Consider the following 26,668-nt stretch of genomic DNA (forward strand, 5'->3'; position numbering starts at 1 on the left):
TCAGGGGGATTTACTGGAGAATAAAATCCTATTCTCACACCCATCAGCTATGCAAGAGGCTGTGTTAAGACAGCCTAGAATTACTAGGCTTTTAATATGTAATCTTCAAGCCTCCTTCTTGGTTGCAAAAGGGAGGCATAGGAGCTAATGTGCATTGAGGGGGGAAGAGACTCTTAGGGTGCCTGAGAGGAGGCAATCGAGTGAAATCAGCAACGAAACATTTTGGAAGCACTGAGAGTTTAAGAATAAAATTGCCATTCTCTAGTTGGCAGCTGAGTTCCCCACTGGAAAATTACCCCGGTGCAGTGAGATTGCCAAGTGGTATAGAGACAGCAAGATGGCCTTATACTCTTCCCCTTCATCCCTAGCTAGGGTGAGAGGAGGGAGTGCATGGTGTGGCTATTCTGGACTGCTGCTGCAGAATATAAGATAGAGCAATCTAGGGGAGGGAATAAGGGCCTGTTCCAGTTCCCAGATGTGGGAGGTTCAATTAAGATAAAGTTCAATTAAGATTAAGAGAGCAGGGCAGGCCTCTGAAATGGGCAAACAGGGCAAAAGCCTGGGGCACTGTTACAAGCAAGGTATCTTCATGGTAGAAGTGCTCCTCACGCTACTGCTGTCTGCAGCTGCCCCTGGATAGCTGCTCCCAGGAGGCTCCTGTTTACTGTGCAAAGGTGGTGTGCAAGCACACATGTGTGTGTGTGACCTGACTAGCACAGAGCCTACAGCTAGCAGCATGTGTTTCTATTAGTGGTGCACATCCACACATGCCTCAGGGCACATAAAATGTATTCCACATATGGATGGAAAAAATTAGGAGGAACATTGTTCTGGGATAGAGCTGGAGTTGACGGGTTCAGTAAGAAAGAGCACTGCGCCATCCCTCTCTCACTGCAGCAGCTTGGGATCTGGTGAGAGGTGCCTCTCCATGGCCACTACAGCTACAGTGGGCACAACTGAGGGGAAGGGTGCATGTTCCCCAGCTGGCCCAGGTTCGTCTGCCCCCTGTGCTCTTTAGCCAAAATGAGGAATGCAGCAAACTGTGCACTTTCCCCGATGAAAGAGAACCCCAACATTGTTCCATTACAAATCAGGGGGGAAGCTTCAGTCAACTGCACCCTTCCAGGAGCACCTGTGTGTAAGCGGGGGAATGGTCCCGCTATTGTGGGGAACTTTCCTGGCTTCTATACCATCCCGGTGAAATGGACCAGCGAAAGGATCTGAGTCCCCGCTCCCACTTCCTTTACCCCACAGCTTCCCTGATCCTGAGGGCTCCCCCTCCACTCTCCTGAGTAGCAGAGTCCTCGAAACCCCAACAAGGCTGGGCCCAGGTTTCCTAGGGCTTAATCCCCGACCTTGTAGTTACTAGGGGCAGGAGTTAGGGTGTCCCCACTCCGAGGTGCTCTCTTCACACTGCATGCTTTCTTGGCCCAGTGATCATTTCATAAGGTTCAAAGCAAATACAATTTATTAAACATCAACTGATTAAAGAGAAAAGAATGAGAAAAAATGAGAATGGTTAAATGAGAACACACAGTCCTACTCTGTAGCACGGGGACATCAAAACAGCAGTCTGCAGAGGGACAGTTCACAGTCTCTTCCTTATAGGCCCCTTAGAGGCCCTGGATGTGTTGCAGAGGGGCTGCAGGCTGGACACGCTTGCTCTGGCAGTGACCACACAGCCTCAAGCTCTAAGTGACCAGACCCCTCTCCCAGTCTGGCCTGCTGGGCCTCTTGGCTGGTGATATCTCCCTGCCCAGAACCTCTCCCCACACTTTGCTGGTCCCAGCTGCTCACCACACCCAGCTGCAGGCTGTGCTGCTTTGCCAGTCTCCAGCTCCTTGCTTTGCTTCTCTGTCCCTTTTGGCTCTCTGAGCACTGCCAGTCTGCTGCTCAACACAGGGTCTGCGCTCCTTGGACTGTGTGTGCCTGGCTCTGTTGCTGCAAAACTGCCCCTCAGCACGGCTTGCACTCCTTGGGCTGTCTGTGTCTGGCTCTGTTGCTGCAAAACTGCCCCTCAGCACAGCTTGCTCCTCTTAGCTGTCTCTCAGCTCTCTCCTTGCTCAGAGAGACCCAGAAAAATCCCAGCTCACAGAGAGGACAGGGCCTGGACTTCACTGGCCTGTCCAACCTGTCAAACAGGCCGAGCTAGAGTGTTGGCTACTTTCCATTGTCTCTGGGGTCTGTCAGTCTCAGGGCCCTGATTTCTCATGGACCCTTCCCCTTTTGATACTGGGAGCTGGCGAATCAAAAACTCCCACAGAATTTTAGTAAGGGGCTAACAGTCCCTACATGTGGGGTGGGAGACTCAGTGCTGGGGCAGTCCCAGATAGGGTGGTTGTGCCCCCAGCCAGCCCCTTTCTAGTGATTCTCTCCTTTCTGTATGGTTTTATGAGAAGCAATTCTATTCCAGGCACATCCCATTTTCCGGGCACAACCAACTTCATACCTAGCTTTAAGCTATGATAAGAGGAAGCGGTATACCGAATTTGGTGGTCCTAGCTCTTACCATTTAGGAGGAGTTCTTGAACAAAGATACAGACCCTCACAAATATATAGTAGATTACATATAGTTCTGCTGTCAATTATTTCCTCTTATCTGCAATAAACCCTAGAGTTTTCAGGCGCCTAAGGTTATGTCTACACTGCATTCCTCCTTTGAGAGAGGTATGCAAATGCAGACAAGCGAAATTGCAAATGAAGTGCAGATGTGAATTTCCTGTGCTTCATTTGAATAATTGCATAAAGTTTTCTTCCACCCACCAAAATCTGAAATGGTGCCCCGTTGAGTAGAATCGGCCAGAGAGCTGCAGACGGGCTGTATCTGCAAGATGCAGCCCTTATGTGACAACACAGAGCCTGCCTTGAGCCACTTGCCGAACACTAAGCATCACACGCCAGAGCAGGAGTGCAGAAGGAAAGATACCAGTACACCATAGGTGATGAGGGGAAGAAAGCTCAGTAGCCAGTGGAGACCGATGACAATGGGAGGAGGGAGGTGCCAAAAATACAAGTTCACCCAAGGTGCTATTTGCTGAAGGTCTGCCTTGTTGGCGAGCACTGGGTTTCAGCCATGCAGCTCCTGATCTCTTTGCACATGGGATCTAAATAACATTAGGAAAGTTCCATCTAACATAGGCCTTTGAGGTACAAATAGCTTCCAACCAGTATTAGATGAGGCTTAATGTAAACAAAGCACTCTTAACCCTAAAGTTTACATAGCAATTCACTAATGGGTTTTTTAGGGTCACAAAAAGAAGACCCTGGCTACGTCATCCAATTCTATCTCACTAAGAACATTTCCCACACAACAGCAGGCCTGATGGGGGAAGCCTTTCCTGGAATAAGAGGCCCATGTGGATAGCACAGCCACCCAGAATGTGGCTTGTGCAGATATTCGTTCTGTTTTAAAATGGACACAGATTGGAAAACCATTAGGTTTAACCAGTCTTTGGAGAGTGCAGGTGACCTAGACTGGAAGGCCCTGAAATACTACAGTGATAAGCAGGGTTTAAGAACCTAAATAGAACAGATCAGGAATGTATTCCGCATCTATTCAGAAAAAGTTGAATTAAAGCAAAGAAGTACTATTTTTATAGCTAATTTTGCATTTTAAAGACTCCCAGTTACAATACACAAGCACACTGTTACCAGACCAGGAGGCTGGTTTTATGAGCTTAATAGTAACTAATGACTGGATCATTAGAACCAGGGTAACTAACTCTACAGAACTCAGTGTAGTTACTCCTGTTCTACACCAGCGGAAATGAAACTCTAATCTAACCCTACTAGTTTTGAATATTTGCAACTAACTTCATCCCAGGTGCAACTCTACTGGCTTCACCAGAATTGCTCCCAAGATGAATTTGGCCCACTGTTGTTACTGTTACTCTCTGGTCTGTGCAATACATCCTCCCCCCCCCCCCCCATGGTTACCAAGTTTGTGAGTCTGTTCCAGCCCCTAGCTACAGAGTCTGCCTCTTTAGCTCAAGCAGGAGCGGTCCCAGATTCAACTCCCTGGCACTGGTTATCACATCACCATAAGCACAGCTCCACTGGGAGAAGTATGGGAGGCATACTCCTTGGCAGTCTTTTTAACCACCTTCTTCTCTCTGGGGATGTCCACACTACAGAGTTTTGTTGGAACAACCACCATTTTCCTGATAAAACTTGCATTACGTCCACACTGCAATGACGTTCTTTCTAATGTAAATTGAAAGAACAGAGGGTATGTCTACACTACCCCGCTAGTTCGAACTAGCGGGGTAATGTATGCATACCGAACGTGCAAATGAAGCCCGGGATTTGAATTTCCCGGGCTTTATTTGCATAAACCGGCCGGCGCCATTTTTAAATGCCGGCTTGTTCGAACCCCGTGTCGCGCGGCTACACGCGGCACGGGCTAGATAGTTCGAACTAGCTAGCCATTCCGAACTATCTGTTCCACGAGGCATACAGATAGTTCGGAATGGCTAGCTAGTTCGAACTATCTAGCCCGTGCCGCGTGTAGCTGCGCGGCACGGGGTTCGAACAAGCCGGCATTTAAAAATGGCGCCGGCCAGCTTATGCAAATAAAGCCCGGGAAATTCAAATCCCGGGCTTCATTTGCACGTTCGGTATGCATACATTACCCCGCTAGTTCGAACTAGCGGGGTAGTGTAGACATACCCAGAGGGATTTTTCTGACAGCGGTACTCCTCTTTCTACAAGGAAGAACGCCTTTTCCGAAAGAGCTCTTTTCCAATTGCGATCCACTTCTCCAGGGGGATGTCGGGCCGCAGGTGGGTGTCGCCTCTCAGGAGGGCATGGGCGAGCCAGGCACATAGTTCCAAAAGGGTGGCCTTCCGCATGTGAGTACAGCAGCACACACGCACACATACAGAACTTGCAGTTCCTGGGCTTTTTACAGTCCCTTCTGTTCCTACCCAGCTAAGCCTGCTTCTAATTAGTAGCTTCCTTGTAGCCTATTCCATCTCTCCCCCACTTGCTGCTTAATTAGGCCTGCCCGGTCTAATTTACCATCTCAGGGCCAGTGTGGGAAAGACAGCTCATCACAGCAAGCAACTGGCATTTTAACCATTGTTTTCTAGCCTTGTTCAGAACAGGGCTGGATAACTTAGTGGTTAAATGCTGAGAGTTCCAGGAACCCTCTGTACACTAGTACAACCACCCACAGACCTTGCAACAGTGGGAAAGTTCACAAAAGTCTAGCATAAACATGGCCTTGGTTGTGTAGTTTCCTCTGTCTCCCCTTGCTTTATATTGATTCTCTCCCAGCCTCAGCCCTTTGCAAAGTGGTTTCCCACTGGAAACATCAACAAAGCCAGGGCTTTAAAAAGGATCCTCACACTAGATTGTGAATTTTGCTGGTCATTATTCTAACAGCTCATGTAAGTGACTAAACACCAGGGGTCCTGTCTCTTTCTCTCCAGCCCCTGGAAGCACTGAAATTGGCAGAGCTCATGTATTGTTTTGATTTAGGTGAAAAAACAGAATATCTTGGTCCCATCTCTATTGTTTTTAACTATTTAGGACTTTTAAAAATAGAAAGAGAGCAAACAGAAATGAAAAACAATTCTCTAGTGCCAAGTGTGTACAGCTTGTTGTTGTGTACGTCCTCTGTCACCTAAGAGGCCCATATCCTGCAAATACTCAATAGGGCTTTTTCAACCCTAATTGCTGTCTATGATGCTAGAAAAAATTAGTCCTAAAGCAGTTATTTACTGAATATGGTGCCAAAAAATGGCAGGTTCATGCTGAGTAGGCAGAAAGGCAGCAGTCTGCCTGGGATTGTTATCCTGAGTTTGCAAAGGAAAGAAACCCATAACTGGGCCAATGGACTGTACCACACATGGATAACCTGACCACTCACAGCAGGGATGGAGACCTGGCTGTACCAGCATTAGTTTTGGTCACTGTGGGAGCTCCTGCCTTTTCTTCATAACTGGAACTAATTTGTTACCTGAAGTTATGTCACAAGGTAAGGACTATTTTGGGCCTGGTCCTACATAAGTACACAGGATGGGGGAGATGGTGCCAGGAGGACCATTTCTCCTTCCCCAAATGGGGGCCAAGGACAGTCCCACTGGTGAGTGTAGGCACTGCTCCTGGCTAGGCGTCATTGTTTCTAGCTTCCTGAAAAAGAGAGGGGCTGGGTGAGGATCAAGGTTCCCTGTAAGCTACATGCCCAGCCTGCGCAGAGGTTCAGAGCTCCCCACATGGGCAGGAACTCAGCTGTTCATCTGGGGAAGAAGGGGCGGGGCACTCACCCACTCGGAGCAGGAGAAGCAGCAGCATCTGCTGCTGCAGCCTGCTATAAAGGGAGAAGCTGGCTCCCGCCTCTACTTCAGGGCTGGGCAAAAGATGCTCATCACAGCAGCAAGAGACTCCGGCGGCTTGCACCCGCTTGGCACTCCAGAAAGTCATGTGCAAGGCCATGTGGGTGTCTGTGAACCGTGGAGGGAGGGGAGACAGGCTTCTCATGCTGCCTCCATCTCCAATAGCTCCCTTTGGCCAGTTTCAGGACAGGCAGCATGCAAAGTGTCCTTCTTCCCTCATCCCCTGGGGTTACAGCATTCAGTGTAGAACCATAAACATGGCTCCTGCAACTCCCCTGAGCAGTACAGTGGCTGGAAGGCAGGGACCCTGGCTAAGGAACCAGCTGGCTTGGAGCCAGGTTAGATCTCCCAGTCAGAGCCTATGTCTGGCATCCAAGCCCCTCTCCCTTCTTCCCCCAACCCTCTTCCCCACTTCCACCCTCCTACCCCATCTAATCCAAACCCTCTGCACCCCTGGTCCAGCCCCTTACGCCTTCCCTGACACTGCATTCCCTCCTACACCCCTCCTTAGGTCACAAACCTCTCTCAGACTTTGCACCCTAATCTGCTATCCCTGCTCACAGTCCAAATCTCTGCACCCCTTCCTGCATTCCTGCCCCAGGTCACAACTCCCTCCCAGGCCCTGCACCCCCTCCTTACCCCAGTCCATTGCCCCAGGTCACAACCCCCTACTTCACCCAAACTCTCAGATCCCACACCCCAATTCCTTACCTGAAGCTCCCAGCCTCCATCCTAGACCCCCACACTTCCTCCATTAATATAATGGAAGAGTGTGGCCCTCAACCACTTACAAATGTTTGGAGTCGTCCCCCCCATCAAAAATTATTGCCCATCCCTGTGTTAATGGCTTATGGTAAGAAAGAAAAAGATTATTTTAACAGAACTATTTTTGAGTGTTGCAGGTATTTAAAATGCTGATCTTAATTTTTTTTTAATCCTGTGTTACTAATTAATACATGCTAAAATGTATTGCATTCTCTGCATTCCTCAGTTGGCTGATCCCATAAGGGTCCATCTGCAAGGTGTTGAGCAGTTTCCAATCCTGTTGACTATAACTGGGAGTTGAGGGCATGCAGACACACAGCTCCTTGCAGGATTAGGGCCTTGTTTCTTAGACCCTAATTCAGCAAAGCTTGCGGAACCCCTGCTTAACCCAAAATACATGGATGATCCCTTGTGCCTAAATTCCATTGCAGTCGCTGGACTGATGCAAATGTTTAACCATTTTACTGAACAAGAACCTAATGAGTCAATCCAACTCCCATTAAAGTCAATGCAAAGACTCCCATTTGGAAGACATCAAAGAGAATTGAATGGAGGCTGCCTGTAATAAGTTGTGAATACTCTCTTAACCATGTCATTGGGGTGTTTGCTGTATGCATATATACTGAGTTAATTCACTGGTGGGTTCATTAAAAAAATGCACCACTGGAGACGGGGTGGTTCCTTCTACTCACATCTTCTAGAAAACACTTCAATGGACAAAAGGTAATGCAGAATCATCTACTTGGAAGTGTCTTTGGACACCCTAGTAAGCTACCCAAACCAATTTAAACAAGGCTCAAGAAACACAGGAGAGAACAAAGGCTGATTTTAAAAAGTAAATACTCTTGTTGAAGCAGGGAGACAGGGTTTTGACCTAAGGAGAAACCAGATTCCAAAGGTTAGGGAGGCTAAGACAGGCTGACCTAGGACTATAGGTATGATAACTATATGTAAAGACTGTTTTAAAAACCTCTTCTTTTATGTGCTGTCTTGTTCCTACTGTTAAGATTAAACAATATTTAGATTTTAAAAGACTGCTTTGGCTAAGTCACTGGGTATTCACCACAGGTCACAAGCTCTGGGAGGGAAGAACTGCAGGTACTGAGTCCAGCAGGACAAGCTATGTAAGTACAGCTGGTGCACAGAATAGTGCAGCCCAGGGGCTGGCAACCTTTCAGAAGTGGCATGCCAAGATTTAACTTATTCACTTCCATTTACGGATCTGTGTGCTGGGGGGAAGGGGAGAGAGGAGGAGGCAGGAGCAGGCTGGGTACAGTAACCCTATTTTCTGAACCAGCTGAAGCTAGGGAGAACAGCTTGATTTAAATTATTAAACAGATTAAGCATTTTAACTTTCTCATGTTAGTTTATCAAACTTAATTTTAAATAAAATAAATATGAATGTATGTCCCACACAAAAGGTTTCAATGTTTTCTTTATTTATGGCAGGGATAGGGAACCTTTTTTGGATTGGGGGGCCACTGAGACACAGAAAATCAGTTGGGGTCCATACAAATGAGAAGCAAAAAAACTCCTCCAAAAAATCCCAACCCTCACTGATGTGGCCCCCAACTGAGACCCCTCACTCCTCTGGCGCTCCAGCCTCATGGGATGGGGAGAAGGGACAGGGAGGATTGAGGTTCAGGAATTCCCCTCAGCCAGATTTAGTTTTCTGGGGTTCTGGAGTTAGTTGATTTTATGGACCCCCTTAGTCTCTGGGGTAGGGACAAAAATGGGGGGTTCAGTGTGCAAGACAGGGCTGCCAGTGAATGGGACAGGGTGCAGGATCTGGGAGGAAGGCAGGTGAAGGAGGAGAGGTTGTGAGGTCTGGCTGGGAGGTAGAGTACAGAAACAGAGTGGGAGTAGGCGTAGGGGATCTGGACAGGTGAAGGGAGCAGGAGCAAGGGAGGGTGTTGGAGCAAGCTGAGGTGCAGGCTGGCAGTGGGAGGAGGGGAGTGAATGAGCGGGATGGGGGGGGGTCTGGGCATGAGGGGGGATGCTTACCTGGCTTCATGCCCCCTTGCAGCAGGGCATAGTTTCCAGACAGTGTGCTGCCATTCCCCCAGCAGGGTGGGGAGGTCGAGGGAGCTCAGCTCCCCGCCCCCCCATCCTACACAGCAGGGAAGCCATGCAGCTGCGAGGCTGCAGCACCAGCTCTGGCTTCCTGCTCAGAGGACATGCAGGGGGGCATGTGAGAAGAAAGCCCCAACCTTCCCTGCCAGACCTGGCTTGCAGTGGAGAGCAGCAGAGCGAGCAGCTCCATGCACTGCCGTTCCCCCAGCAGCGTGGGAGAGGCAGAGGGAGAGAGAGCAGTGGTGCACAGGGCACACCTGCTGAGCTCGAGTGTGCCCCACCTTGCAGCACCCCAGCTGGGCTCCACGTGGCCCCTTCCAGGACTGAAGCAGCAGCTCCACGGCCCTGAGGTTTGCCACTTGAGTCCCTGGAGTAACTAAAGGAATAATAGCTTTTGTTAATCTCTCCATGTGAACCAGCACCAGAGGAGACTAAAAAACTATGCAAGTAGAATGATGAGACTCATAGAAGTCATAAAAAAGGAGGACTGGCAGGGACCTTGATAGGTCATCTAGTCAAATCCCCTGGACTGAAGCAGGAATAATTCTAGCCCATCCCTGACAGATGTTTGACTAACCTGTTCTTAAAAACCTCCAGTGCCAAAGATTCCCCAATCTACCACTGTAACTTGTTTCAGTGCTTACTACCCTTACAGATAGGAAGTTTTTCCTAAAGTTCAAATCTCCCTTGATACAATTTAAGCCCATTATTTCTTGTCCAATCCTCCAAGAATTAAGGAGAATAATTTGCCACCCTCCTTTTTATAAAAACCTTTTATGTACTTAAAGACACATCCCTTCGGTCTACTCTTCAGCAGACTAAACAAACCCAGTTCTTTTTCAATGTTTCCTCATAGATCATGTTTTCTAAACCTTTAAAAATTTCTGTTGCTCTCCTCTGGACTTTCTGCAGTGTGTCCAGATCTTCCCTGAAGTGTAGTGTCCAGAACTGGGCACTGTATTACAGTGAGACTTTACAAGTGCTAAGCAGACTGGAAAAATGACTTCTTATGTTTTGCTAGCAACTCTCCTGCTACTACATCCCCCTAAAAGTTTGCTCTTTTCCAGCAGCATTATATTGCTGACTCATATTTAATCTTTATCCACTCTAATCCCCCAAATCCTTTTCTGCAGTACTTCTTTCTAAACAAGTAGTCCTCTGGTACGTTAGGGTGTGTCTACACTACAAAATAATTTCAAAATAAGTAAAATCAAATAACTCCCAAAATAACAATTGAAATAGTGGCAGCATTGAAATAACACAGAATTATTTCAAAATAGCATGCCCAAACTGACTGGAGTCTGCATTGGATTTGAAGGCCCCGGAAGCACTCTGGGGAGGGGAGATACTTCCTGTGGCTGCTTGCTGAGGCTAGCTGAGACAGGTGCTTACAGGGGCTCCTCTCTACAGCTGCATCTCACATGCCATTCCTCTATTGCCTCCTCCCTCACTGGACACCAAACTCAGTCACACTGTGTGCTTTAGTTGCCCTTGTGGACACCCCAGCAGTGCCAGGCTCATGGGCCTTATGCTGCGCATGTTCCTTCTATTGCTTATTTCTTTTTTCTCGGGCTGTCAATTAATTGCAATTAACTCAAAACATAATTGTGATATAAAACATTACTCATGATTAATTATAATTGTAATTGTACTGTTAAACAATAGAATACCAATTGAAATGTATTAAATATGTTGGCTGTTTTTCTACATTTTCAATTACAACATAGAATATAAAGTATACAGTGCTCACTTAATATTGTTTTTATTAAAAATATTTGATCTTTAAAAATGATAAAAGAAATAGTATATCTCAGTTTATCCAATACAAGAATCTGGACTGGTGCACCGATCTGCCCCAAGAAAGCTCAGTGCAGGACCATGTCTTGTGACAGTAATATAAATGAGTCTATGTTTGTGCGGCCATGTGTGTTATCAATGGGTCACAACCAATCAGGGAGGGCTCTTTTTTTTACACTGCAAATATTTGTAATAAAAATAAATACGAAGTGAGCTCTGTACACTTTGTATTCTGTATTGTAATTAAAATAAATAGACGAAAATGTAGAAAACATCCAAAATACTTAAATAAATGTTATATTATAAAACAGTGCAATTAATCACAATTAACATTTTGAATCACACAATCACGATTAATTATTTTAATTGCTTGACAGCCTTAGTTTTTTCCCTAGGATGGTGATAATGTCCTGTCTGATAAGCATATATGGTAAATATAAAGCTCTGTCAGACTGAGCTTTGCTGGCAATACAACGTAGTCCTGACCTGTTTGCAACAATCTTACTATGCCAGTCTCCATAGCTCAGATTACCTATGCATCCAATGAGGAGTTTGTGATCCACTGTATTCCACTGCTCATGTGTGACTGACCACTTCCGTCATATAGTGTTGTTTGGGCTCCTTGGTTTTATCACTGAATTTGTTCAAATAAAACACTACCGAGTGATGAGGCATGTCCATACTCAAGCCTCTTTGCTCGACTGCCAACGTGGCTCTCTGTACACAAGAGAGGAATTCTCCTAACACGGCTGCAAACAAAGACTTGCTTGTGGGAATGTTTCCCAAGAGCAACTGGATAGGGCACAGTAAGCAGGTGGGGCCCCCAGCCCTCTCCAAGCAACCCTGCACATACAGAAAGCCAAAATGAGGTCACCCCTCCTGGGTCTGAGTTGGTCATGCAAAGGTACTTCCAGAATACCCAAAACCTAAGCCTGAGCCTCATCCTTATCCCCAGGCTCAGCTACCCCTCATGACTGGTTACAATGCCTGTTTCTTCTTTCAGGACCACTCTATCTCCCCAACTGTTCTAACTCCTGCATTGCCTGAGGGCTGCTCCCCTTTGCTTTATACCTATGTGGGTGAAAGAAGCCAACTGTACCAGTAAGTCAGCAAAGCCCAGCAGGCTCACTGCCTACTAACAAGTGTGATTTTTGGGCAAACTGCCAGCTGGATGCAGTGATCCAATTAAGCAGCTGTTAGGAATTTGAGTGCACGTGCCTGTAAATACAGTTTTGTAGTGTCCACCCAGCTCTCTAGGGAAGGACTTACCCACCCACTTGGAACTCTGAACAACCCCTTTGCCTGCGTACATACCCAGCCTGCTTTTGCACAGGTGCACTCGATGGTTAGAAGAGGCTATTTTCCCACCCCGCTGTGTACCTGCAAGGAAGGCCAGAATTGTCCCTGACTGATGTCTCTAGAGAGATGTCACTCAAAGATTCTCATTTCCATCTCATTATTTTAAGTGCCCAGTATCATTTGTAAACTAGTAACTGAGACAGGTACGTCTAACCCTGTCTCTAGTTTGGTTTAAGTAGGTGTTGAATGGATAAGGCCAGCACATTCTTCCTCAGAGCCAATAAACTCTGAAATTCATGACAAAAAAGAGACTGTTTCATGAATTTGCTTAGTAGAACTGTAGCAAAAAGCTATTTCCTCTGACAATCATTCCATCTTTAGAGGAGAAATATTTCTTGCATGAAAGACGGGAGTAGCTGATTTTTATGGCTCATTTGGTCAGCTATTAACCTCTTTGAGTGAGCCAAATATACACTAACAACTGAGATAGTATTCCTAGGAATCTCAACACTTGACATGAACTTTAAGCTACTTTAACAGAAGATCATTTTTAGTCTATATGGGCACATGTAACAAAATGAAAAAGGCAGCAGTGCCAATAACACTTAATTATGGGGAAATGAAAGGCAGCCTTTTACCACTGGTTTGGCATCCTCCCAAAACATAGAATTAATTCCTGGGAGGATGAGAGGACAATTCAGAGAGGAAACTGAAAACCATAATAATGAAGGGGCTAGGAACTTTTAACATGACAAATTTAAAACAAGGTAGCCCAAGCTTTGCACCACCAAGAGCTGCACTGGCAGCTATTCAAGAGCTCGGGGGCTGCATTTAGAGGAGAGGACTGTAGTCAATCTCAATTTGCAGGTGTGGCCCATAGAGACTACAGGTCCCAGCATGCCAGGTTCTCCAAGTATGACTCCCTCCAATCAAAATGGAATAGAGCAGTGTTTTCCAAAGTGTGTGTCCTGTCCTGCAGAGGGGACATGAAGGACTATCTCAAAGGCCCAAATGGGCATTCCACTTGTTTTCCAGTGCCTCAACTTTCATTAAAAAAAATGTCCCAAGTTGTTCATGGTTTTGAAGTAAACTTTGAAAATGTGCAGGAACAGCTGCCTGAGTTTTCAGAGAGCCTGAAATAACAACTCAGAGATGTGGACTACCCCAGTCATTTTCAGTGGATGTTTACTTCGATGCTAATGGAGGCCCTCAACTTTTAAACATTTGGGAAATGCTGGAACACAGTGCCATATGGAAAATAGGGTGACCATATATCCCAAAGGGAAAATAGGACACTGTGGGAAATTGGCCCAAGAAATGCCCCCTTCCCAGCCAAGCTGGTCCAAGCTGCTTAGATGTCCTGATAAAACTGGGACTGTCCCAATATTTAACCCTTTGTCCCGTGTCCTGACCGATGTATGATGGGGGTGCCATTTGTCCCAATATTCAGATGAGGAGGTGAACGGCAGACAAAGGAGGTGAGGCAGTGAGTAGCAAGGTACGCAGTGGGTGGGGAGGTGAAGAATGAGCAGCAGTCAGAGGGCGGGAGGAGGTGAGCAATGAGTTAATGGCATGCAGGCTGGGGGTGTGTAAGGAAGTGAGCGGTGAGCCAGCGGAGGGCAGAAGGGTAAGGAGGTGAGCAGTGAACTAGTGGTGGGCGGGGGAGGAGGGGAGTGAGGAGGTGTGCAGTGAGCTAGTATGGGATGGAGGGGCGAGGAGGTGAGCAGCGAGCTAGCTGCAGGCAGGCAGACAGGGTCTGGTGGGGGGTGAGGAGGTGAACCAGCAGCAAGGTGAGGAGGCAAGCGAGGGACTTACTGTGGGCAGGGGGGCCTGGCAGGGGTGTAAGGAAATGCAGCATGTGGGGGATTTAGGAGGGGTGAGTGGGGAGGGTTTGCGACCTAGGGCAGAGGGGTAGCTGGGTCTGGGACAGGGTTAGGGTGGAGTGTGGGCAGAGTCAACAGCACCCCAATGTGACTCAATACGTTACTGTTATGATCTGGTCACTCTACACACAAGCCCTCCTCCTTGCATGGGGCTGCTACCACTGCTTGCCCAGGCCTTGCCAGCCCCCACCTGAGTCCTGCCACCCATCCTTTGTGGGGCTGATTTCACCATTCGTTCCCCAGCCCCCCAGCTTTTTGACAAAAGTGGGCATTGAGCTATCAAGCTGGCAAGAGCACATGAGAGAGATGCCCATTTTTGCCAAAAACGTTGGGATGTCTGTGACAGAGCTTAAAAAAGGGACTACCCCATGCTAAAATAGGCTGTATGATCCCCCTCATTAAACTTGAAGGTGGCCAGGGGCACACTTTGGACCACAGATTATGTAGTGGCCAGTCCTAATTTCAGGTCATAGCTTCTAGTGGAGAAGTGAAAGGAGCAGAAGATTCTTTCCCAGTGGTCTCCAACCTTTTTAAGCACAAGATCACTTTTTGAATTTAAGTCAATCCAGGCTCTACCTCAAACCCAAATACCCCTGCCCTACCCCTTCTCCAAGGCCCTGCCTCTGCCCCACCCCTTCACTGAGGCCCCGCCTTCCTCACTCTGTGAAGATGGGGTACAGGGGAGAGGGACAAAATGACATCAGCACCTCCTGCTTCTGTCTTCCCCACCCTGCACAACAAGCAGAAGGCTCCCAGGGGGCAGCTCTGAGGCTCTAGGCCAGAGCAGCAGGGCAGTGTGGGGAAGGGCAGCTGAAATGCCTGAACTTGATAGCTTCCCAACCAAACCAGTTAGGGTCACGTATCAGAGACTCCAAGATCTACCAGTATATCCTGATCTGCTGGTTGTTGACGACTGTTCTATGCTTTTGAGCCACTATTCTATACTTTTGGAGGGGTGGATATACAGATCTATCACAGGGTATTTCTAATGCCCTGATCGCTGTGGTCTCTAGCCATGAACTAATGATAGAAAAGAACTTTTTTGCTTTTATAGTCTTAGGTCAGATAGTCACACAGGGTATGTCTACACTACAAAGTTAATTCGAACTAACTTAGTTCGAATTAGTTAATTCGAACTAAGCTAATTCGAACTAATGCATCCAGACTAAAAAACTTTTTTTAGCGTTTTGCTAATTCGAACTAGCATGTCCACACAGAGTGGACCCTGAACCAGGGTTAAGGATGGCTGGAAGCAGTGCCGGCAGGGCATCAGAGTAGGACTTAGAGCGTGGAGCTGCTGTCTCAGGCTAGCCGAGGGCTGTGCTTAAAGGGACCCGACCCCCACCCCGGACAGACAGTTCTCAGGGGTGCCCCGCTTGCAAAGCAGTCCTGGCTTGGATTGCCCGGAGTACCCACACTGGGCACATCACAGCACTCGGCCATCAGACCGGCTGCACTTGCCGCAGGCTGCAATCTGGGAAGAGGGGGAATTTGGGAGGCTGCAGGAGAGGTTCCACCCCCAGAAGCCTGCAGAGCCAGCCCAGTCCTCCCCATCGGGGGCTCGTACCCCATTCCTCCCTCACCTCCTTCCACTTACCCCTGCCTAGCCCCCCTTCCTGATGTACAAAATAAAGGACAATTGTGTTCAAAAATAGAATATCTCTTTATTGGACAAAACTGGGGGAGACTGGGAAAAGGAGGTGGGAGAGGGGAAGAGAGAGGGTGGGAGAGGGGAGGGCAACTAAAATGATCAGGGGTTTGGAACAGGTCCCATATGAAGAGAGGCTAAAGAGACTGGGACTTTTCAGCTTAGAAAAGAGGAGATGGAGGGGGGATATGATAGAGGTCTATAAAAGCATGAGTGGGGTAGGGAGGGTGCATACAGAAAAGTTCTTCATTAGTTCCCACAATAGAAGGACTAGAGGACACCAAAGAAAAGGAATGGGTAGCAGGCTTCAAACTAATAACAGAAAGTTCTTCTTCACAAAGCAAATAGTCACCCTGTGGAACTCCTTGCAGCAGGAGGCTGTGAAGGCTAGAACTAGAACAGAGTTTAAAGAGAAGTGAGATCAATTCATCCCCTCCAGGGTCCCTAGGGTTGGCCGCTGTCGGCAGACAGGCTATTGGGCTAGATGGACCTTTGGTCTGACTCAGTACGGCTATTTTAAGCTCAGGGCTCAGGGTCGGGGGTCTCAGTGGACCACCTTGATTTTCATGCCAACCTGCTCCTGGGTGGCCAGGCTGGCAGCTCTCCTGCCCTAGACGGCCGCTTTCCTGTGCCTAGTGCGAAGGTCGTGGACGAGGCGGGTGCCCGCCTCTTGCGGTCCTGGGCAAGCTCCCGGGAGCCGCCAGCCTGGTCCCGGGAAGAGGGGGTGGGCTGGGGGGCATTGGGTGGCTGGCTCAAGCCGTGCCAGGTGCAGGGTCTGCTGGCTGGGTGCTGGCAGGCTTGCACCTGGCACGGGCACCATAGCCAGCCCGTGTCCGGGGCCGGGAGGGGGGCAATAGAGTTTCCCTGGTGTTGGCCAGAGTGGCCACCAGGGAAAGCTGGGGAGGGCTAGCTTCCCACTAGTTCGAATTAAGGGGCTACACACCCCTTAATTCGAACTAGTAAGTTCGAACTAGGCTTAGTCCTCGTACAATGAGGTTTACCTAGTTCGAACTAAACGCTCCGCTAGTTCGAATTAAGTTCAAACTAGCAGAGCGCTAGTGTAGCGCCTATCAAAGTTAATTCGAACTTACGTCCATTAGTTCAAATTAACTTTGTAGTTTAGACATACCCACAGTGGTTAAGGAAGGAGCAGAAACTGCTGTCATAACAATGGAGATATTTGGCACCATAATGGCTTCCTGTCTAAACAAGCCTAAGAGTGACAGAGAAGGAGGAGGATTTGAACCCAGTCATAGGCAGGGAGTGAACTTATGGTTGGGAAGGGCATCCATTTGTGTAAATTTTTAGGCATTATAACATGATCCTCAGCCTTGCACTTCTTTCTAAGTAATTCTCAATGTGGTTCTAGGAAAGAATAAAAGTTCCAAAATCTTGAGGAATTTTTTATGACACTAAGAGCCCACTGTTGCTCTCACAGTAGATAATGAAATTTGGCCTGGATTTTAGCTTGATAACTTTCTTTTATACATGTACAGATTTTTTTTTAACATAAGTGGAAAGTACTCTAAGTTCTCCTTGTACCTGCAGTTACTTTAAATTAACTGCAGGGGGTAACCTTTTGCTGCTGATGTGCACTTGTTCCAGTTGTACAGCAAAACCAGCTTCTACAAAAATATTTTTGTCAGACTATAAAAAAGAAACACTGGAGTTAGACACAATTGTAATATGTGTTATACCGTAGGTTGTTTTTGTATTATGTACATTCCACTGCTTGGTTTAATCCATACTATTCATAGTCAGGGATATACATACTCATACACACTTGCTGCAACATTCAATACAGTATTAAGATTTGGTTAGGGAAAGATTTAGAGCTCCGTTGCAAATACAGCACAGGATCCTGAAAACCTTTCCTCATATGAAGAGTTCCACTGAACAAGATTTACTAGACAAGATTAATGCTTCGTATGCCATATATAATATGGAAAGTAACTGACATTTCAGGTTAAAACAGATTTACTAGCAAAGTTCTATTGAACTTCTATTGTTCACAAAGCTTCTAAACAACAAACTTAAAATAATGCAATAGCAATAGATTTAGCACAACACAATGGGCATCGTTGGCCCAGAACCCCGCAACTGTTAGCTTGATCAATAACACTGCCTGTTTTGTGAAAGTTACTGGAGAGAACTCTGTAACTGCACACACTTTAGATTTTTAACTAGAAGAAACAAATATCATTTGTAAATCTAATTTAATTTCACACACATACACACACCCCACCCACAAAGTGTATGATACCAGTTGTGCCAAACAATGCAAGACAGGGAAGCACTCATTTAAATTGCTTGTGCTGGGCCCATTTTGAAATTGCAGGGGACATTATGTCCACAATGCCACAGAAATACAGCACACCCTACTTGACAATGACTATTAGTTAAAAGAATGAAAAGCCTACGTGATAGGCTAGATACCCCGCACTAGAGCAGGAGGGAAAAATACCCTGTGGGCAGAGGAAGTCCCACACCTTCAACCAGACAGGGCATCCTCCAAGTGCAGGGGGCAGCATAAAAGGCCAGAGAGGCGCCCAGTCTGGGCTGGCCAGCAAAGAAGGAGGGCCTCCAGCCTGCGCTGCAACAGCCAATGACCCAGGCAGCGAGAACCAAAGGACCAGAGACTGCTGCTACACGGCCCCAGTGGAGCCCCAGGAACCAAGAGACCCAACTGCTATGTGGGATGCTGCCCTATGAGCACCAATAGGAAGTAACCCAGGGAGAGTGCAGGAGCGACCTCTCCCGCCCGGGTACACTTGGCGTGTTTTGGCTGGATTCTCCACCGAGGAGTGGTAGACCGATCTGCTGCTCACAGGGCCCTGGGTCAGGACTCAATGGAACAGGATGGGCCTGGGGCCCTCTACTGGGTTGCTGGCCCCTAAGCCGACTGACTCTGGCCCTTATGCCCACTGTGCCCTGAGACAAGGGCTGCTTACAGACTCTGGCCATTAGGCCATACTGCCCTGGAGTAAGAGTTACTTACTGACTCTCTGTACTGCCCTGGGACAAGGGGCTACCTACTAACTCCGGCCCTAGACCATACTGCCATGGTGTAAGGACTACTCACAGACTCTGACTGGTAGACTGTACTGCCCTGAGAGAAGGGACAGCACTATTGACTTGAGCCACTAAGCTCAACTACCCTAGATGACATGTGGGTCTTTAAGGACTTTAGCGAGTGCCAATGACCCTTTGGCTGACCAGGCAGCGTAAACACTTCTGAACACCCTCAGCCCTATGACAGGGTGTGCATACACCACCACAGCTTCACAAAGAAACCTCTTCACAGTTACTAACATATGCTCACTTTATTGTTGCAAACTCACAACCTGCAAGTTTCACAACATTTTTTGTTTTACTTCTATTGAAAGTGCTCATAGCCCCAAACACTGACCACAACACACACTACAAATATTTTTTCCGCATACACTCTATTGAAGTAGGGGAGAACTATCATTTCTTTTATACGGATGGGAAAACTGATGTACAGAGAGGCTAAATGACATGCAAGTGGTCACACAGGAAGTCTGTGACAGAAAAGAGACTGGAACACAGCTCTCCTAAATCCCTAGGTAATACTCTAACTACTGCACTACCTTTCCTCTCCTAAAAACTCACCTCAGTGATTATGTAAGACTGTCAGCTTTTATTTAATAAAATAGATTAAGTTTCAGGCCCTCCTGTTTACAGAGGAAAGCTTGAAAATGTGAACCCTAAAACTCCAAAACACAGCAAATAAAAAGAACCCACATTTTAAATGTGTTTTAAATGTTATTTTTAAGCCATTCTTGGGGCCTGGCACATGATTTTGAATGCTTGGGGTTGCCAATACCAAACCCTATTTTAAAAGAATTCCAACTGTGTGAGAAAAGTGTGTTTTTTCCAGAGCTGCTGACACACGTTGGCTGTGTCTAGACTGGCAAGTTTTTCCGCAAAAGCACTTGCTTTTGCAGAAAAACTTGCCAGCTGTCTACACTGGCCGCTTGAATTTCCGCAAGAACACTGACAATCTCATGTAAGATTGTCCATGTTCTTGAGGAAATGCTATGCTGCTCCCGTTCAGGCAAAAACCCTTTTCTGGAAATGCTTTTGTGCAAAAGGGTCAGTGTAGACAGCTGAAAACTGTTTTGCGCAAAAAAGCCCTGATGGCGAAAATGGTGATCGGGGCTTTCTTGCACAAAACCGCATCTAGATTGGCATGGACGCTTTTCCACAAAAAGTGCTTTTGCACAAAAGCGTCCGTGCCAATCTAGATGCTCTTTTCCGCAAATGCTTTTAACGGAAAAACTTTTCTGTTAAAAGCATTTACGGAAAATCATGCCAGTCTAGACGTAGCCAGGGAATAAATAAAATGAACCATATTAACTTCATTTTCATTGGAAACATTAAGAAAATGAAAAGTTTGTCAAGCAGAAAAGGGCAAGACTAGTGGAGAAAGAACACAGCATCATATAAGTGCAGTACTGGAAGGGCCTTAGAGGTCTCCTAGTCCAGTTCCCAACACTCACGGCAGGATTCAGTATTATCTAGAGCAGCTTTGACAGGTAACTGCCTAACCTAGTCTTACAAATTTCCAATGACAGATATTCCACAGCCTCCCTAGACCATTTATTTCAGTGCTTCACTGACCTGACAAAGATTTTCCTGTTGTCCAACCTTAATCTCCTTTGCTACAATTTAAGCCCATTGTTTCTTGTCCTATCTTCAGAGATTAAAGAGAAAAATTTCTCTCCCTCTTACAACAACCTTTTATGTCCTTGAGACTGTATCATGTCCCCTTTTTGTCTTCTCTTCCCCATATTTAACCCTCTGTCCTATGTCCCAACTGATGTATGATTGGGACAGGGTGGGAGGAGGTAAGCAGTAAGGTGAGCAATAGGTGGGAGGTGAGTGGCAAGATGAGCCGCAGGCAGGAGGGATGAGGAGGTGAGTGATGAGCCAGCAGCGGGCGAGTGGGTGGGGCCTTTTGGGGGAGCTCAGAGGCAAGCCAGCAGCAAGGTGAGGAGGCAGGCAGCCATTTTGCTGCAGGAAAAGGGGAGCTGGCAGAGCTGTAAGGAGGTGAGCGGTGGGTGGAGGACTTAGAAGGGACACAGTAAATCAGCAGCAGGCTAGTTGTGAGGAGAGAAGAGGAAGACCCAAGTGTGGAGGGCAGAGCTGACAGCACCCTTATGTGTCCCCACATTTTACTATTGTGATCTGGTCACCCTACTCCAGATTTAACAAACCCAATTTGTCAGTCTTTCTTCATACGGCATGTTTTCAAGATCTGTAATAATTTTTGTTGTTCTTCTCTGGACACGTCCTCCAGTTTGTCCACACCTTTCCTGAAAAGCAGTGCCCAGAACTGGACACAATATTCCAAATAAGATTGTCACGGTCATGAGGGATGGCCAGCAGCCTGTGGACTAAAGGGTTTTCCCTCCTTTGTCTCTGGGCAGTTGACTCCCCAGATACTGAGGGGGACAGACAACATGTCCCTCTCCAAGAAAAGACTCTTCACCATCTGTAAGTAGGGCAAAGTCTAGATAAATCCATTCGGTTTTATTGTTTTATGGTTTGGGAATGGGAATCTGATGTCTGTGCATTTAGAAATGGGGTTTCCTCGCCTTTGTAACTAAGGTTTGGCCCATGAGTATATTAACTGGTGACTTTCCATCTAGTCATTATGCTTGAAACAGGAGTATGGTTTTGATAATAAAAGTTCTTTCTTTTTTATTAACCTGGTATTGGTTCCATTCTGTGTCCTGGAAAATCCATCTGTAGGATCTGCAGACCTCTGACTAGAGGACAGTAACCTCAGACTGCAGTTTATATTTTCTCTCTCTTTTTCAAGCTCTTTGGGGTGCCCTGAGATTGGTTTCAAGTGTCCACCCCTGTTTGTGGGTTCAAAAGCACTTGATGGTGGCACTGGATTTTTATCCCCAAAATCTAGGTTTTTAGGATTTGGGGGGGAAGTTTTATACAAAAGCCTGGAAAGATAAGGTTTTGGGGTACTTTTGCAGGCCCCACTTCTGCATTTATCGTTCCAGAGTGGGGAGTCAGCCTTGACAAAGGCCTAATTAGTATGGAGTAGACTCAAGTGGAAGAATTACTTCTCATGTCTTGCTTACAACACTCCTGCTAATACATCTGAGAACAATGTTTGCTTTTTTTCCCAACAGTATTACACTGACTCATATTTAGCTTCTAATCTATTATAACCACCACTATAACTCCGTCCTAGGCAGTCATTTACCATTTTTATGTGCGTGCAACAGATTGTTCTTTCCTAAGTGGAGCACTTTGGATTTGTCCTTACTGAACTTCATCCTGTTTACCTCAGACCATTTATCCAGTTTGTCCAGATCATTTTGAATTTTAATCCAGCCCTCCAAATACTGCAATCCTTCCCAGACTGGTTTTGTTAGCAAACTCTATGGGTACATCTAGACTACGTTATTTTTTCGAAATTTGGTGCTAAGCAGTTTAGATGTGGTTCTTTCGAAAAAAGCCCTTTTTTGAAACAACCCTTCTTCCTCAAAAAAAGAGGTATGCAGGGTTCTTTCGAAAAAGAGTTTTTTCGAAAAAGCCACGTCTAAACTGCTTTCTTTTTCGAAAAAAATACACTTTCAAAAAAAAGCGATCGAACGATATGCAAATTAGCACCAAATTTGCATATCTCCTTTTGAAAAAATAACGTCATCTAGATGTACCCTATATGTGGTACTCTATGCCATTGCCAAAATCATTGTAGATTTTGAATATAACCAGACCCAGAACTGATTCCTGTAGAACCCCACTTTACATGCCTTTCCAACATGACTGTGAACCATAGATAACTGCTTTCTGGGAATGGTTTTCCAATCACTTATGCACCCTCTTTATAGTCACTCCAAATGAGTTATATTTCCCTAGTAAGTTTGTTTGAGTAGGTCACATAAGCCTTACTAAAGTCAAGATGACCCACATCTATTCCTTCCCCCTATCCAAAAGGCTTTTTACCCTGTTAAAGAAAGCTGTCAGGTTAGTTGTGAGTATTTTAGTTGTGAGTAATTGTTAGCTATCTCATTGTCTTCTAGGAGTTTTCAAACTGATTGTTTACTTACTTACTCCATTGTCTTTCTGGGTACAGATAAGGGTATTAACAGCCGTTGCAGGCCCCTGTGGGGGTGGAGTGGAGTGGGGTGAGGTCAGAACTGTGTTCCCAGAAGGAGCAGGGCCTGGGAAGAAGGTGCAGGACAAGGGGCAGCCAGTCCTTCACACTAGCCAGAGTTCTCTGACAGTGATTTAAAGGGCCCAGGGCTCCAGCTGCTGCCACTGGCACAGTAATGGTGGTAGCAGCGGTCGGGAGCCCCAGAACTCTCTGAATCACCAGATCCCAGGGCAATTGCCCTCTTTGCTCTCTAGTCTGCAGACCTGGGTATAGAAATTAGCTGACTGGTCTATAATTCCCCAGGTTACACTTATTTTCCTTTTTATAGACTGGCACTATATTTGTCCTATTTCAGCGCTCTGGAATCTCTTCCATAACTTTTCAAAGTGAATCACTAACAGTTCAGATACCTCCTCAGCCCTCAACTTGAGTATTCTAGGATATATTTCATCAGACTCTGTTGACCTAAAGACTTCTAACTAGTCTAAGTAATTTTTAACTTGTGCTTTCTCTATTTTAGCCTCTGATCTTACCTTGTTTTCACTGGCATTCACCATGTCAGATGTCCATTTGCTACTAAACTTTTTGGTGAACACAAAGAAGTCATTTAGCACTTCAGCCATTTCCACATTTTCTGTTAGTGTTCTCTCACCTCCACTGAGTAAGAGGCCTTATTCTCAGTCTTCTGTGTAGAATGTTCTCTTCTTACCATTAGTTAAGGTGGCCGGGTAGGCCAATAAACACCTATACCTGGAGGAACAGCCAAGGCATAGGGAAGGATTAATTAGAGATGAGGCTCAGCTGGATAGGAACTGGAGGGTCTGTATAAGGCCCAGTAGCTGACAGCAGCAGGGGTCTGCAGAGAGAGAAATGGCAGTCGCTCTGGAGGTGAGAGAAGGTAAGGAAGTAGCCCAGGGTATGTCTACACTACAAAGCTAATTCGAACTAACTTAGTTCGAATTAGTTAATTCGAACTAAGCTAATTCAAACTAACGCATCCAGACTAAAAAACTTTATATAGCGTTTTGCTAATTCGAACTAGCACGTCCACACAGAGTGGACCCTGAACCGGGGTTAAGGATGGCCGGAAGCAGTGCCGGCAGGGCATCAGAGTAGGACTTAGAGCATGGAGCTGCTGTCTCAGGCTAGCCGAGGGCTGTGCTTAAAGGGACCCGACCCCCACCCCAGACAGACAGTTCTCAGGGGTGCCCCGCTTGCAAAGCAGTCCTGGCTTAGATTGCCCGGAGTACCCACACTTGGCACATCACAGCACTCGGCCATCAGACCGGCTGCACTTGCCGCAGGCTGCCATCTGGAGACAGGGGGCAATTGGGGGGCTGCAGGAGAGGTTCCACCCCCAGAAGCCCACAGAGCCAGCCCAGTCCTCCCCATCGGGGGCTTGTACCCCATTCCTTCCTCACCTCCTTCCACTTACCCCTGCCTAGCCCCCCTTCCTGATGTACAAAATAAAGGACAATTGTGTTCAAAAATAGAATCTCTCTTTATTGGACAAAACTGGGGGAGACTGGGAAAAGGAGGTGGGAGAGGGGAAGAGAGAGGGTGGGAGAGGGGAGGGCAACTAAAATGATCAGGGGTTTGGAACAGGTCCCATATGAAGAGAGGCTAAAGAGACTGGGACTTTTCAGCTTAGAAAAGAGGAGATGGAGGGGGGATATGATAGAGGTCTATAAAAGCATGAGTGGGGTAGGGAGGGTGCATACAGAAAAGTTCTTCATTAGTTCCCACAATAGAAGGACTGGAGGACACCAAAGAAAAGGAATGGGTAGCAGGCTTCAAACTAATAAGAGAAAGTTCTTCTTCACAAAGCAAATAGTCACCCTGTGGAACTCCTTGCAGCAGGAGGCTGTGAAGGCTAGAACTAGAACAGAGTTTAAAGAGAAGTGAGATCAATTCATGGAGGTTGGGTCCATGGAGTGGTATTAGCCAGGGAGTAGGAGTGGTGTCCCTGCCCGAAGTTTGTGGAAGGCTGGAGAGGGATGGCACGAGACAAATGGCTTGGTCACTGTCTTTGGTCCATCCCCTCCAGGGTCCCTAGGGTTGGCCGCTGTCGGCAGACAGGCTACTGGGCTAGATGGACCTTTGGTCTGACCCAGTATGGCCATTCTAAGCTCAGGGCTCAGGGTCGGGGGTCTCAGTAGACCACCTTGATTTTCATGCCAACCTGCTCCTGGGTGGCCAGGCTGGCAGCTTTCCTTCCCTAGACGGCCGCTTTCCTGTGCCTAGTGCGGAGGTCGTGGACGAGGTCCACGATGTCTGCACTGAACCAGGCGGGTGCCCGCCTCTTGCGGTCCTGGGCAAGCTCCCGGGAGCCACCAGCCTGGTCCCGGGAAGAGGGGGAGGGCTGGGGGGCATCAGGTGGCTGGCTTGAGCCGTGCCAGGTGCAGGGTCTGCTGGCTGGGTGCTGGCAGACTTGCACCTGGCACGGGCACCGTAGCCAGCCCGTGCCCCTTTAAGGGGTCCAGGGCCGGAAGGGGGGCAATAGAGTTTCCCTGGTGTTGGCCAGAGTGGCCACCAGGGAAAGCTGGGGAAGGCTAGCCTCCCACTAGTTTGAATTAAGGGGCTACACACCCTTTAATTCAAATTAGTAAGTTCAAACTAGGCTTAGTCCTCGTACAATGAGGTTTACCTAGTTTGAACTAAGCGCTCCGCTAGTTCGAATTAAGTTCGAACTAGCGGAGCACTAGTGTAGCACCTATCAAAGTTAATTCGAACTAATGTCCGTTAGTTTGATTAACTTTGTAGTGTAGACATACCCCCAGTGAGGTTTAGGACTCTACAGACCTTGACTGCATGCTGTAGGGTCCCTGAACTGGAAGCCAGCATAGATAGCTTCCCCAAATATCACCTCTAATATCATTAGCTCACAGACATTTACCTCCTCTCCCTCAACCCCCTTCTGTTCTGAAATTTGATTTGTCCTTTTCACGTGTGTTCATTTTTTTATTGTATCCTTTGGGATATATGGTAATGCCAATTTTCTTCCACTATTTGATCTGAGGAAGTGGGTCTGGCCCACAAAAACTCATCACCTAATAAACCAACTTGTTAGTCTTTAAAGTGCTACTTAGTCCTGTTTTTTGTTTCAGCTACACCAGACTAACACAGCTACATTTCTATCACTATCCAGCATAGTAGGCAGGCCTGTGTTCTCTACCAGTCTTGGGCAGTGGTACCTTTAAGGCTAGGGAGAGGAAAGAGCCTAGAACAGTGGGTCCTAGGAGACTTTGTTACCCTGGGAAGGGAAAACTACAGTGACCTAGCCAGGGGGCCAAACCACAAAGCAGGAGCAGTCATGTCCCAAGCAAAGCAAGAGGACGATGGCGTGAGCAACCACTGCAGCGATGATTGGTTGTCAGAGCTATTCCCAAGAGCTGCCAGAAGGAGGCACTGCAGAGGAGAGGCGAGCTTCTTGTGACTGTATAGGATTATCCACGTAGATAGGTATCCAAAATGCATAGTCTATGAAGAAGACAACCGTACCACAAGGATCATTTCATGCAACTCCTCTGACCTCTCCAACTGCTTGCTTATGCACATATCCTTTTCTGTACTGTTCTCTCATCCCCAAGTTGTCTATTTATCTATCTGTAATTCATTGTTACAGTCATAAAACGGGTGCTCTCAAAGGGTAAGGACTGTCTTTGTTCTGCTCCTTTTTAACCTGCTGGTACAATGGGGCTTTGACTGTTAGTTGGGC

Source organism: Pelodiscus sinensis, chromosome 5 (assembly GCF_052426305.1).
Source record: "Pelodiscus sinensis isolate ZL-2025 chromosome 5, ASM5242630v1, whole genome shotgun sequence".
Classification (NCBI taxonomy): Eukaryota; Metazoa; Chordata; order Testudines; family Trionychidae; genus Pelodiscus; species Pelodiscus sinensis.